We start from the raw sequence: 12,003 nt of genomic DNA, 5'->3' as shown, positions 1-12,003 counted from the left end.
TTCTTGGAACAGATTGCAGAGGTGCTGCCTGCACGTGAGGAGATATCGGATACACTGAACAGACTTGTAACTTCTATTAACAGTGTCAATGTCTGATATGACCGGTGTGTGGTCAACAAGTCGTACAAAGATCAGTTTGAACATTACAGAGCAAGTGTTCTGCCGTTGGTCAATCGTGAGTGGGACAGCTTGGACGATGGGAGCAAGTCCAAACTGAGCCAAGTTCACGACTTCTACTGTGGGCTCCATGTGCTGACAAACATGGCAGAGTATGCAGAGAAGGCACTGAAGGGATGGGAAGAGTCTGTTGCAGAGAAGGCTACCCTGGGCAGATTTAAGGAAAATGAGTTTCTACATTGGGGAGGGAATGAGTCAAGATCCCAGCTAATGGTAAGAAGTGCCTGTAACTTGTTACAACCACATGGAAAGGAGAGCATGGCAACAAACCATGAACAATGGGAAGCCTTCCTGAGAGAGAGTGGAAGGAAGTCAGCACTCTCTCCCTTCGGAGGAGAGCGATTCAACATCATGTTCCACAATGGTGGCGCTCTGTACTGCCATAAGTTTGTCATTAAGGACTACTTTGAACGCTATGTCTCTGCTCAGGACTTAGCTGGGAACAGGCTACTGCGCGCAGTACAAGCAGATGCCAGCGATGATGTACTGTTGGCCTCATGTCGAGCACTGGGGATCCTCAACAAACTGGTAACCACTCCCCTATGGCATGCAGTGGAAAGTGGCAAGCATGTCTTAGACATGGCAACATACTACCAACAGCTAAAGCGAAGATACAGATTGATAGATGGAGCAGGGATGCAACATCCCTACACGAGGAGGAGGCTGAATTTGGCGAAGAGGTTGCTCCTGACAAGTCAGACCCTGTATATGTCTCTCTCTTCACACCAACTGTTGATGATGAGCTAACCAAGGAAGCTCTGGAGCTTATGTGTTCCTTTTGTTCCGTGATGGTTGAAAGGCAACCACAGGACCATCTAGACCGTGGAAAGTATAACCCCAGCAATATGTCAGAAGACTTGCGGCAGTCAGGTGTTAATGTCCCAACTTCACAACGCGCAAATAGAAGTGACTGCGCTCAGTTGGACCGAGACCATTTGGTCAGGCTAAGTGTCACCACCGGAGCGAGAGAAACAAGGGTAATGATGATTCAAAACAAGACAGTTAGTTGGTGCCTTTCTCTCCCTCAAGAGAAGAGAAACCAGTACATGGACGTTGCAAGGAAAAGAGCACCCGTACTACAGAAGCAGAATAGACAACGACAGGAGGAACAAAGACTGCGGAGGAAGGAAAAAATTGATGAAAAGATGCTGAAAAAGCAAACGTCTTTGCAGAAAAAGGCACAGAGAAGGGAGAATATGGAGCAGGCAGCCAAAGATGGACTGTGTAAAACATCTGAAGACGTAGACTTTCTGTTGAAATCTGCATGCTCTGGAAGCGACAGAGAAATGAAAGCAAAGCTGAAAAAGCAGATCAGACTTCAGAAACTGACTACCAGTACCACTGGAACAAGTTTAGGAAAGACATGCTTCCAATTGTCAGCTCGTTGAGAGTTGAGTACGGAACTGACATCCTGGCCAGAAACTGGAAGCTTATCCTTGATGCCAGGAACAATAGCGTTCAGCCTACTACACCCACAGATGGAGTGCAGCTGCGCAGTCCTGAGAAGAGACAGCAGAGGCAGGAGGACCTGAAACAACAGCAGCAGCTGTCTTTGGAAGCTGCTAAATCAAATAAATAGAACTGAGGACTGGAAATTTGTTATGCTATGTGTTGGAAGCTGCTAAATCAAGCAGATGGAACTGAGGTTTTAAAAATTTGTTATGCTCTGTGTTGGAAGCTGCTAAATCAAGCAGATGGAACTGAGGACTGAAAATCTGTTTCGTTCTGTGTTGGAAGCTGCTTAATCAAGCAGATAGAACTGAGGACTGAAAATTTGTTATGTTCTGTGTTGGAAGCTGATCCAGGAAGCAAATAGAACTGAGGACTGAACATTTTTCATGTTCGTTTCACTTCTCAAGAAGTCAATCTGTTGCAAACTGAATGAAATTTTTCTTGTAAATCATAGTTACCATTCCATATGTGATTCGTATTACAGTTTAAAGTCATTTACCATAAATCTACTCCATTAAGTTTTATCATAATTACAAGAGTTGCTATAGGACATTTGATTCATTTGAAGGTAATCTTTATGCTGCTTTACTTTTTTTTGGTGTAAGATTTATGAGTTACATCAAGAAATTCAAGTTAGTCTATGTCGTAGAAGTGATTTCTAAAAAATCATGCCATAAATGTACATGCCATAAATCTATTCACTATTTATTTATTTAAATTGCAGCAGTGGTACAATTACAAGAAATGCCAGGATACTTGGTCACAAGAAAGACAAGAATGAGAATGTGAAATCATATTTTGTTTCCTTTTATCTATCTACAATATGTACATATACTTAGAAAATATCATGAAGGTAAAATACAGATTTTATCCGTAGTTGTTGAACATCGGTTAGAATATTGCAAGAGTAAGATAATTGTGAAATAAAAGCAAAAATAACATTCAATTGAGAGTGAAGGGGAATACTGTAGTATAACACACATGACGTATTACAGACACAATCAATATGAAACTTCCAAGGCTGGTGGGGACCCAGATCTGCACATTACTGGGAAGTTTGGGTGGTAAATGGAATGTTTTGTACATAATGAACCAAAGAAAAAAATTAAGCTTACCATGAGCTACTAAAGTGGTTCAAATATATAACATTTTGTTACATGTTTTTTTCTACAAAAATAGTGAAAAGATAATATTTCAAAAATTCATACTCCTGGAAGGAAAGATGCTAGATCAAAAACTTAAGATGTTTTATGATCCTTGTGACAAGCTCTATCCACCCACAACATTTGAAGGAAAAATATTGAGTTTGAAATTTTCACCTGTCCAACGTTACTAACAGTCTTAGATGATTCTACTCTTAGTATTACAGTTACGTTGATTGTCTGGAGCTGGTAATTTGAATATCTATATCGAGGGTGTTTACTCCTTCTGCTGACATTTTTATGACGCCATTTGCGCCGTCCAAATAAAAAAGGATGGAGAATTTAGCATTCCTCTTTAAAAGTTTCATCTGAGTATTTCAGAAACATCATTACATACAAACTGAACGATTAGGCGATACTCTCGTTCAAATAATGCAATACACAAACTCCGGTTGAGCGCAGCGTAGACGAATTAAATGTAGCAGTTGCTGTAGGTTGCTTATATAAAGGCCCTGATAGACAAACTATTGTTACAACAGGACTAAAAACATTTCTAACAGACTGTGAACAAGTAAGATGGCTTGGTAAATCTGAATTTGCTTGTTCTGGCAGAAATTGTCCCAGGATGTCACAAAATAAACGTTTCAGGGCGCAGCACGCGTTTTCTCTTCTGTATATCTAGTTTATTTTTCATATTTTTCAAAACTTACCTTAAGGGTAAATCGAGGGTTTTACCGTTTTTACTCCTTGCGGCCAGCTAGACTTCTCTGACAACAGCCAGAAAACGTTGCAATTTTGTATCATAACAATTGAACGCGAAAAAAAAATCATAGTTAAGGTATATCAAACTATGCACACAAGAACATTAAATTTCATGTGTATCCACTGGTTGGTACATACCTTTCAAGCCAATCAGAGTAGCTTCAGTTGGGTCTTTCCGAGCAGGAACTCTGGAAGAATGTCTCAGGCACAGGTTGCCGTTGTTCTTGCAGGGTGTGTCCTTCGATAGCTGATCCGTAACGCCGTGTGACAAACAGCCTAAGATTAGTCTTACGTACACCGTGGTGTTGATTGTCTGGATATTTGAATATTAACACTTTTGATCATGATGAAAAGTATAACCTTAGTTCAGCAGGGCTCAAATAACGTTCCTTAACCTAGCGTAAGATGAAATTGTAACACTGTGAGGCAACCGACAACAACGTTTTAGAAACATGAAAATAAAACTGTATGGAATACTGTAGAAACAAAATGATATCAACTATAAACCGGAGGAATCTAAGAAGTTTATTCACATTTCTTTAGTCTTAGTACTCTGGTTGTGTTGATTGTCTGAAGCTGTCTGCTTCAATATTGATATCAAGCTTGTTTACTCTTTTTGCTGACTCTATTCACATAGTCTAGGCAGGAACTAAATACATGATGATCCTAAAAGATTGATTTGTTTTTGTTTTTGTATAATCTTTGGTAGATCCTGAGCTTCAGTAAAGAAATAAATAAGAGCTTTCCATAAAATACCTTGCCGAGCAGCCCCTCCCTCCCGTATTCTAATAATTGTCTCATTTTCGACACTTTATCTCACAAAGCACAGGGGTTAAAAAAGTATTTGGTGCGCCACCCATGTGATTGTCATGTCATGTTATGTTATGTTATGTTATGTTATGTCATGTTATGTAAACAATTAGATAAGATAAATGCCTGTTTTTTTTCATGAATGAGTATTACAAATGTCGCAATTGTTTTGCTCTCTCACACCATCCCCACACCTCGACCCACGAAATCTCTATTTGCATAAACAGGTTAATTCATGGAGATATGAGGTCTACGAACTCTTGTTTGCTTCTGTGGTTGTAGTAGTTGTTCGTTCGTATGTCACAAACAGTTTTAAATTTCTTTGGCCTTAGTGATATAACGTGATGTCTGCGACTGGCTGTTTGAATATTGATGTCTTGATTGTTTACTCCTTTTGTCGATGTTTTAATGGCAACTATCAGATCAGGGAATCAAGCGAAAATGTAACGCTTCATTTAAAAAGGTTAATCTGGTTATTTCTGAAATATCATTATGGGGCTGTATTTAGAAATCACTTTTACATAAATGACCCAAAAGACAAACGTTTTAGAGCGCAGTATGCCTGGCCCCCTTTTCAGATAGAACTCAACTGATCATCAGCAGTTGTAAGGGCGGGAGACTGTAAAATTCATGTCTTCTGCTTGCTGGGCTCCTCCGGCACCTATTGCCTAATTTTTGAAAACGTCACACACTTCTATTCCTTCTACCATATGCTTTGATCAAACTTTCAAAATGGTGTAGAAAACAAATTCACCTGTGATGTTTATCCACATAGAGAAATACACCTACCTTTCGAGCCAATCAATTCATTTTTGGTAGATACTCGTGAAAAATCGCAGACCTCAGTTGCTATTGAGTATTGTTCTTTTAAGGTGTGTCTGTCGGAGCCTGTCCGCAACGCCGCTCGACAAACAACGATAGATTATTCCTACGTAAGTGGAGGTGTTTATTGTCTGAAGCTGGCTATTTGAATATTGATATTAGTGTTTTCTGCTGACATTACCATATGGTTTCTATGATTATTTGGATGTTTGTAAAATATCAATGCAGAAAGTGCTTTTCCCTCTTGCTTGCTCATGTGTATGTATAATACGTGCTGTATAAGTTGTTCGTTTATCATGCTAATTTGCTTGTGGAATATGTTCTGCAGTAGTTGTTTCGTTTATAGTATGTTATAAACTATTTCAAATTTCTGTGGCGTCATTAACTCTTTTTGCTGGAGTTTGTATGATTTAATGTCCGAGTGGGGCAATCAGCTGCACTATAGAAAATTAAAGTTTACAACATTTAGATGAGTTTTGAATTTGCAGCAAGTGATTCCTCCCTTGTTTCACGGTGGTCTGTAACTAATGTATTCTTTCCCGTTGCTACGCGCGTTCGACAAGGTATCGGGTTTCACGGGGCAACGTCTTGGCTAACGGCAAAACATTTGCAAATAAACACAATAGTGGGGGCGAGATTTTGTCAAAATAAACGAAATTAGCGATTTTACAAACTTTTAATGTTATCAATTTGCGCTGTATGGCTGATTTTTTCTATGTTTGCCTCCCAAACACGATTATTTTCAGGCTTTAGGGAGACCGTTTTCTCAGGCACACATCGAAAAGGCCTGGCTTCAAATGTCAATGAATATCTCTAATTTTCATATTTTTCGTCGACCAGGAACACAAAAAAACTTTGTGTTTTTGGATTTGTTTTTAAATTTCTGATTCTAAGTATAGTTAATATCGACAAATCTGTGAGAAAATGGCATTTTTTTACATTTTTCGCACTCAATTACCCATAATTCAAAATCAAGGGCATTTTCCAAAAATCCCCAAAACACAATCCTCGGCAAAACCGTTACGGTCATTTTGAGCCACTAATAATATAAGGAGGGTGCTTTATGAAGCTGATCCTTTACGATGTTTAAATGCATGTCATGCCGCACGGATAAGGGGAGGGGGTAATTAACACCGCCGTAAACAATCCTTCTAATATTCAATGTCACAAAAAATTACGCCAGTAGCTTTTTTACATGATAGATGTCTACAACAAAGTGCCAGCATGGATATACTCTTCAGAAAACACTGGTAATTCTATTTGTGACAAAAGTAGTTGTTTTTCTGAAGCGGGGAAAGGGACCAGACCGCACGGGTTTACAGTAAAAAAATGTCAATGACCGCAGGTGACCCCGAATCGAACGTGCGTTCGGATTCGATGACGTCATTTCGAACCTCGTGGAACAGCGTTTGAATACACGAGTTTCCAGTTTCACGCAGCCATTTTAGGTCAAAGGTCATTCGGAGCACTTTCAAGCCGATTTCACCATCACTTTCAATTCAAAGTGTAATGCTTTTATTCATATCTTTGCACCAAACGCCTTAACTATGTGTATTCGTGCATGGGGCCCAGCTTGAAATTGCTCCGAATGACCTTTGACCTAAAATGGCGGCGCGAAACTGGAAACTCGTGTATTGATATGAAGTCTATGAAATTCATATCAGTTACCACGAAATACTTCTGCGTCAATTATACAAATAAGGTCCATATTTGCATTTTTCTACTTACCTTGTATCGTAAAATGTACATTTTTCTCCTATACTGCTAAGTAGGAATCAGGCTTGTTCAAAGGGGATGGCATCAAACTCTGCATAATAGTGATAATAGTGATTAGTTTGTTTCATGAACATTAAAACTGTAAAAACCCAAAGGGGCGAGTACGCCGCTCCCGGGATTAGAACCCGCGCCAATCCCGATCCGCACGGCTTGGGAATTCAACGCGCTAACCACTAGGCTAAAAGGTCAGGACCGGTTAGACCAGTCAGTTAGTGGAGGTTGATCCCCACTGTTACACTACTCCCACTTTTCTTTCTCGACTCGTCCCGAGTCTCCACGTACGACATCTCTGTGTGACACTCTTTGCCGTTACACACAGGGCTAGTGTGGGAACCACTGTAAAAACCCAAAGGGGCGAGTACGCCGCTCCCGGGATTAGAACCCGCGCCAATCCCGATCCGCACGGCTTGGGAATTCAACGCGCTAACCCCTAGGCTAAAAGGTCCGGACCTGTTAGACCGGTCAGTTAGTGGGGGTTGATCCCCACTGTTACAAAACTTTGTGAAGTATAATCTTTAGCAATAAAGTAAAATTGACTAGATCAACCAACTGTTTTAGATTTATTTTCATTGTAATGAACTAAACGGACAACATTTGTAAGCAAACACCGTGATATTCCCTTTTCCATCTATCCTAAAACAAATCATTAAACAAACTCCTTCGTCATCATATTAAGTATTCCAGCTCTATGTACACATTATCTGCTGAGTGTAATTTCTTAAACTTATTATAGACATCTACAAACTATCGGGATCAGTTATCATTCAGAAATTGAATTAAAATCGATCTGCTGGTTTTTAAACCAAAAAGCTCTGTAGATGAATTGTGTTATTTTTCCCTTAGACTTGAGTGTTCTGCCGTGTATGCTCTCACATTTAAAGTTAAAAAGTTAAAGTCCTTCCCGCACCGTTAGGTGCATAGGGCGGCGCCCATCTCCGGTTCCAAAGCCCTTGGGCCACACAACTTTGTGCAAGTCACTACAGCAGGGGGCTAGTCCCCTGGTAGTGATGTGTGTTTAACTACTTCAATCTTTCCCGAGTGCTAAGCAGAGAAAGCAGTATGTACCATTTTTAGAGTCTTTGGTATGAGCCGACCGGGGTTCGAACTCACGACCTACCGTATGCAAGGCGAACACTCTACCCACTCGGCCATTGCACCGGCCATGCCCTTACGTTTAGGAGGTAGCAATCTAACATAAGTGGGGATTTCAATACACATCATACATGCCTCGTTGGCATCAACTGGTCTATCTTTTGCAACAGTTGCTCAGACGTCGGCCGCTTCGTTGGGTTCACTATCCAGCACGACCGTATGATTTTGTACACCGACTTTGGACAGTTCTTTGGCTGTTGCAGACGGACTCCTTTCTTCAGCAGCTTCAACATTGTGCAGACGTCAGGGTGCATCGGACCGCCAGCATAGCGCGGCTCCTCCCCAAAGCTGGCGATCTCCCACAGCAGCACGCCGTACGACCACACGTCACTCTCGCACGTGTACACCCCGTCCCGTAACGACTCCACGGCCATCCACTTCAGCGGCAACAGTTCCTCTTCCCCGCCCTGGTTGGTGCGTTCGTACGCCGACGACACGTAAACGTCACGCGACAGTCCGAAATCCGCGATCTTGGCCACCTTCCTGTCGCTGATGACGACATTACGAGCTGCGATGTCCCGGTGCACGATCTTCAGACGTGTCAGCTCCGATAACCCACAGGCCACGCCAGAAGCAAAATCAAGTCGTTCTAACAGTTTCCTATTGCCTGTGACCTTGTACTCTTCTCTCAAAGTCCACAGGTACTGCCGCAGGTCTCCATTAGTGGCATACTCCACAAAAATGTACTGTGGCTCCGACTTGGTCAGAACTCCATAAAACTTCACCACGTTCGGGTGTCCCTCTTTGTCCTCGTGGATTCTCGCGAGAATGTCCATTTCGCGGCGAAAGTCACGGACAGCCAACGTTGTCATGCGGTCAGGCCGGATACTTTTGGCGGCCACCAAAACCTGGTAGCCCGCGGGCACGCGCAGTTTTCCCCGTACCACATGGCCGAACTCTCCCTCACCGATCATGTGTTCAAAAGTAATGTCCTGTTTTTCTATTTCCCATGACGACAGGGGTTCCATTTCTATGTCCGCTTCTGTGTTCTTTGTTTGTAACCAACCCCGCCTTGCCAGGATCACGATTACAATACAACCGACTATAGCCATGACAGGGAGCACGGAAGCCAACACTGTAACGACGACTTGGTTATTCTCAGGTTTTGATACGCTTTCACAAAATCCACCCGGTTGCCCTTCTGCACAAATACAGGTGCCATTGACTGGGTCACACGAGGCGTTGTTCTGACAGTTACAGCTAGTGCTGCAGTTCAGCCCAAATGTGCCAGGTGCGCAGGTGTGCTCGCACCTGTCTCCATGAAGACCGGGAGGGCAAAAGTAAAAGTTCTGGCATGAGTCACCCCAATGTCCTTCTGTACAAATACAGGTGCCATTGACTGGGTGACAAGAGGCGTTGTTCTGACAGTTACAGCTAGTGCTGCAGTTCAGCCCAAATGTGCCAGGTGCGCAGGTGTGCTCGCACCTGTCTCCATGAAGACCGGGAGGGCAAAAGTAAAAGTTCTGGCATGAGTCACCCCAATGTCCTTCTGTACAAATACAGGTGCCATTGACTGGGTGACAAGAGGCGTTGTTCTGACAGTTACAGCTCCTGCTGCAGTTAAACCGAAACTGCCAGGTGCGCAGGTGTGCTCACACTTGTTTCCACGCCGGCCTGGGGGACGCAGACAGCCCTCCCACCTGTCACACGTCCCTCCGTACTGACAGTCACACACTTGACTGCAAACTTCTCCGTAATAGTTGGGCGGGCATTTGATGGCGTTTAGAACGAATGTTGCATTCACTTCTTCACCATCTGTAGCTTTTACCACACAAATATAACCACCATTGTCTGATTCTGAAATCGTTTGAAAGTTAATGGAACTGTTCTGTACTGCCCCTTCTTCTATGATTGTTGTGTCATTGTAATTGTTTTCTGCTTGATAAACCCACATCATGTTTGCCAGGTGGATGTGTGGAGCCACGCAGGTCAAAGTAAGATTGGTACCGATGTACTTCACAACTGAATCGCCAGGTGACGCGATTACGACGACCTCAGGCCAGGGAATATCACAGGCCCTCCCCCTCCAGCCCGGACGGCACTCACAGGCACCGTTAAAACCATGGCAACGAGCCCCGTTCTTGCACACACAGTCCGTGTCACAGTACAGACCGTATCTTCCCCTGGGACATCCTGTAATGTCGTATTGGAATATGAACTCAACAGGCACGGTGGTTGCGAAGAGTGTGACATTAGCTCCACATTGTATCGGATAGAAAGACCATATCTCATTGAACTCTATAAGCACAGCATAACGGGAACCTACTGCCATGTCGCACTGACCACCCTGTGCCCACTCAGGCAACAGATTGTTGAGAGAAGTATCCAAAAGCACAGACGTACCCTTATTTTTCTCCTGTCTATCGCGACATTGAAATTCAATTCTGCCTCCAGACGCCTCGAGTGCAGATTGGAACGCATGAAAATCAAACAGCAACAGGGTCAAAGCAACACAATATCGAAGGGAGCAGTCTTCCATGATAGCATCATATGGTGCACCAAGCCATGACGGGAAGATGTCGGGGTACTGTCGTGTGTTCCCCCCAATTACAAAAGTGTAATGTCCGTTACTACTGCTCAGTACTTGATAGTTCTCACCCGTCCCATCATCAGGTAGAACCGGTGTTTCACACCGTTTGTTGTAGTACGGCGGGTACCCAGACACGTCAATGACCAGGATGGCGAGGTTCACGAGCCAGACGCTGTTGTCTCCAGTATTTGTCAGCTCCAGGGACAGGTTGTACCGCGGGTACAACTCATAGTCCAACGGTGCCGCCACGATTAGCGCAGAGTTCTCAACAGCGACCCCAAACCGTCCGAAATCGTTGCCGCTTGTGATGTTCACTAACCAGGGTGGCCAGTTTTCTTCTTCCGTTAGGCCAACGTCGGCGTTAACAAAGTATAGGTGCTTGACGGTGCTGCCGACGGACACATCCTCACGTATGGAGACATCTTCACCCCAAACCGCGGTGTCTGAGCCGGCCTGGGTGGGTAAAAGCGGGCTGGCCAACAGGAATACGACACAAAACGTCGCGGACGCCATTTTCTCTACCTGGATAATTATACAAAAATGAGAACGAAATTAGTTTAGGGCCCGGTGTCACAGTAAATTCCTGCTTCGCCAGATTTCTGCACCGTTGGGTAGTGCTCTTGTGAAGTTGTGTGCATTCGTGGTTAGGTTCGAGCTATATATAGGGTTGCGGTTATAAGTTATGTAACCAAATTCACTGGGTCACTAGATTCTAAAACCGATTTTTTTAAAGGAGGTCGAAGCCATATCAAGTGTCCCTGTAAACCTCATTAAGTATCGGGACATAAATCTGGCATGACATAAATCTGGCATGACACCGGCCATTTACTTCATAGGAAATACGCCATAAGGTTGTAAAGTGAGGATACTTAATATAGAACATTACCCGTCATTGTATAACTGATGCTTTGTCAATATTGTTGTTCGTCGGGGGAGGGGGGCTAGTACATTATCCCAAATGCCTGAAAGTTCAACGCGTAGACCCCCATATGCAGTCCTGTTTCCTGTTTGTTGCCCTAAACCTTTCACCCGTTACGAACGCCGAGGTGGTTACCATCAAAGCGACAAAACGGTATTTGCCTTGTCATGGGAGCTCATTAGACGTGTTTGGCTTCGCTAAATAAGGTAGAGATTAGCGTGACGTTTAATCAATCAATCTCAATCAATCTTTATTGTTAAACCAACTTTGCACTCATGTCTGAGGACACATTTGAATTTCTTACAATTTCAAAAGTACATTAAAAACATTTCAGTTGATCAGATAAAACCTACATCACAATATTCATATTTATGAACTTATATACATTAAAAACTTTTCTTTAGGTTAGACGCACAAATACAGACGAATAAAGTATACATGGGCCTTAAACCAGGCTTTGT

The 12,003-nt window shown here is 43.0% G+C and overlaps 1 pseudogene; it reads right to left on the bottom strand.

Annotated features, from left to right (window-relative positions):
* Positions 1–7,535: 7,535 nt before the first annotated feature.
* Positions 7,536–11,136, bottom strand: LOC136438703 (uncharacterized; annotated as a pseudogene).
* Positions 11,137–12,003: the final 867 nt, after the last annotated feature.

The sequence above is a fragment of the Branchiostoma lanceolatum genome, chromosome 7 (assembly GCF_035083965.1).
Source record: "Branchiostoma lanceolatum isolate klBraLanc5 chromosome 7, klBraLanc5.hap2, whole genome shotgun sequence".
NCBI classification, from domain to species: Eukaryota; Metazoa; Chordata; class Leptocardii; order Amphioxiformes; family Branchiostomatidae; genus Branchiostoma; species Branchiostoma lanceolatum.
The sequence above is the reverse complement of the archived record's forward strand: the minus strand, read 5'-3'. Positions and strand labels throughout refer to the sequence as shown.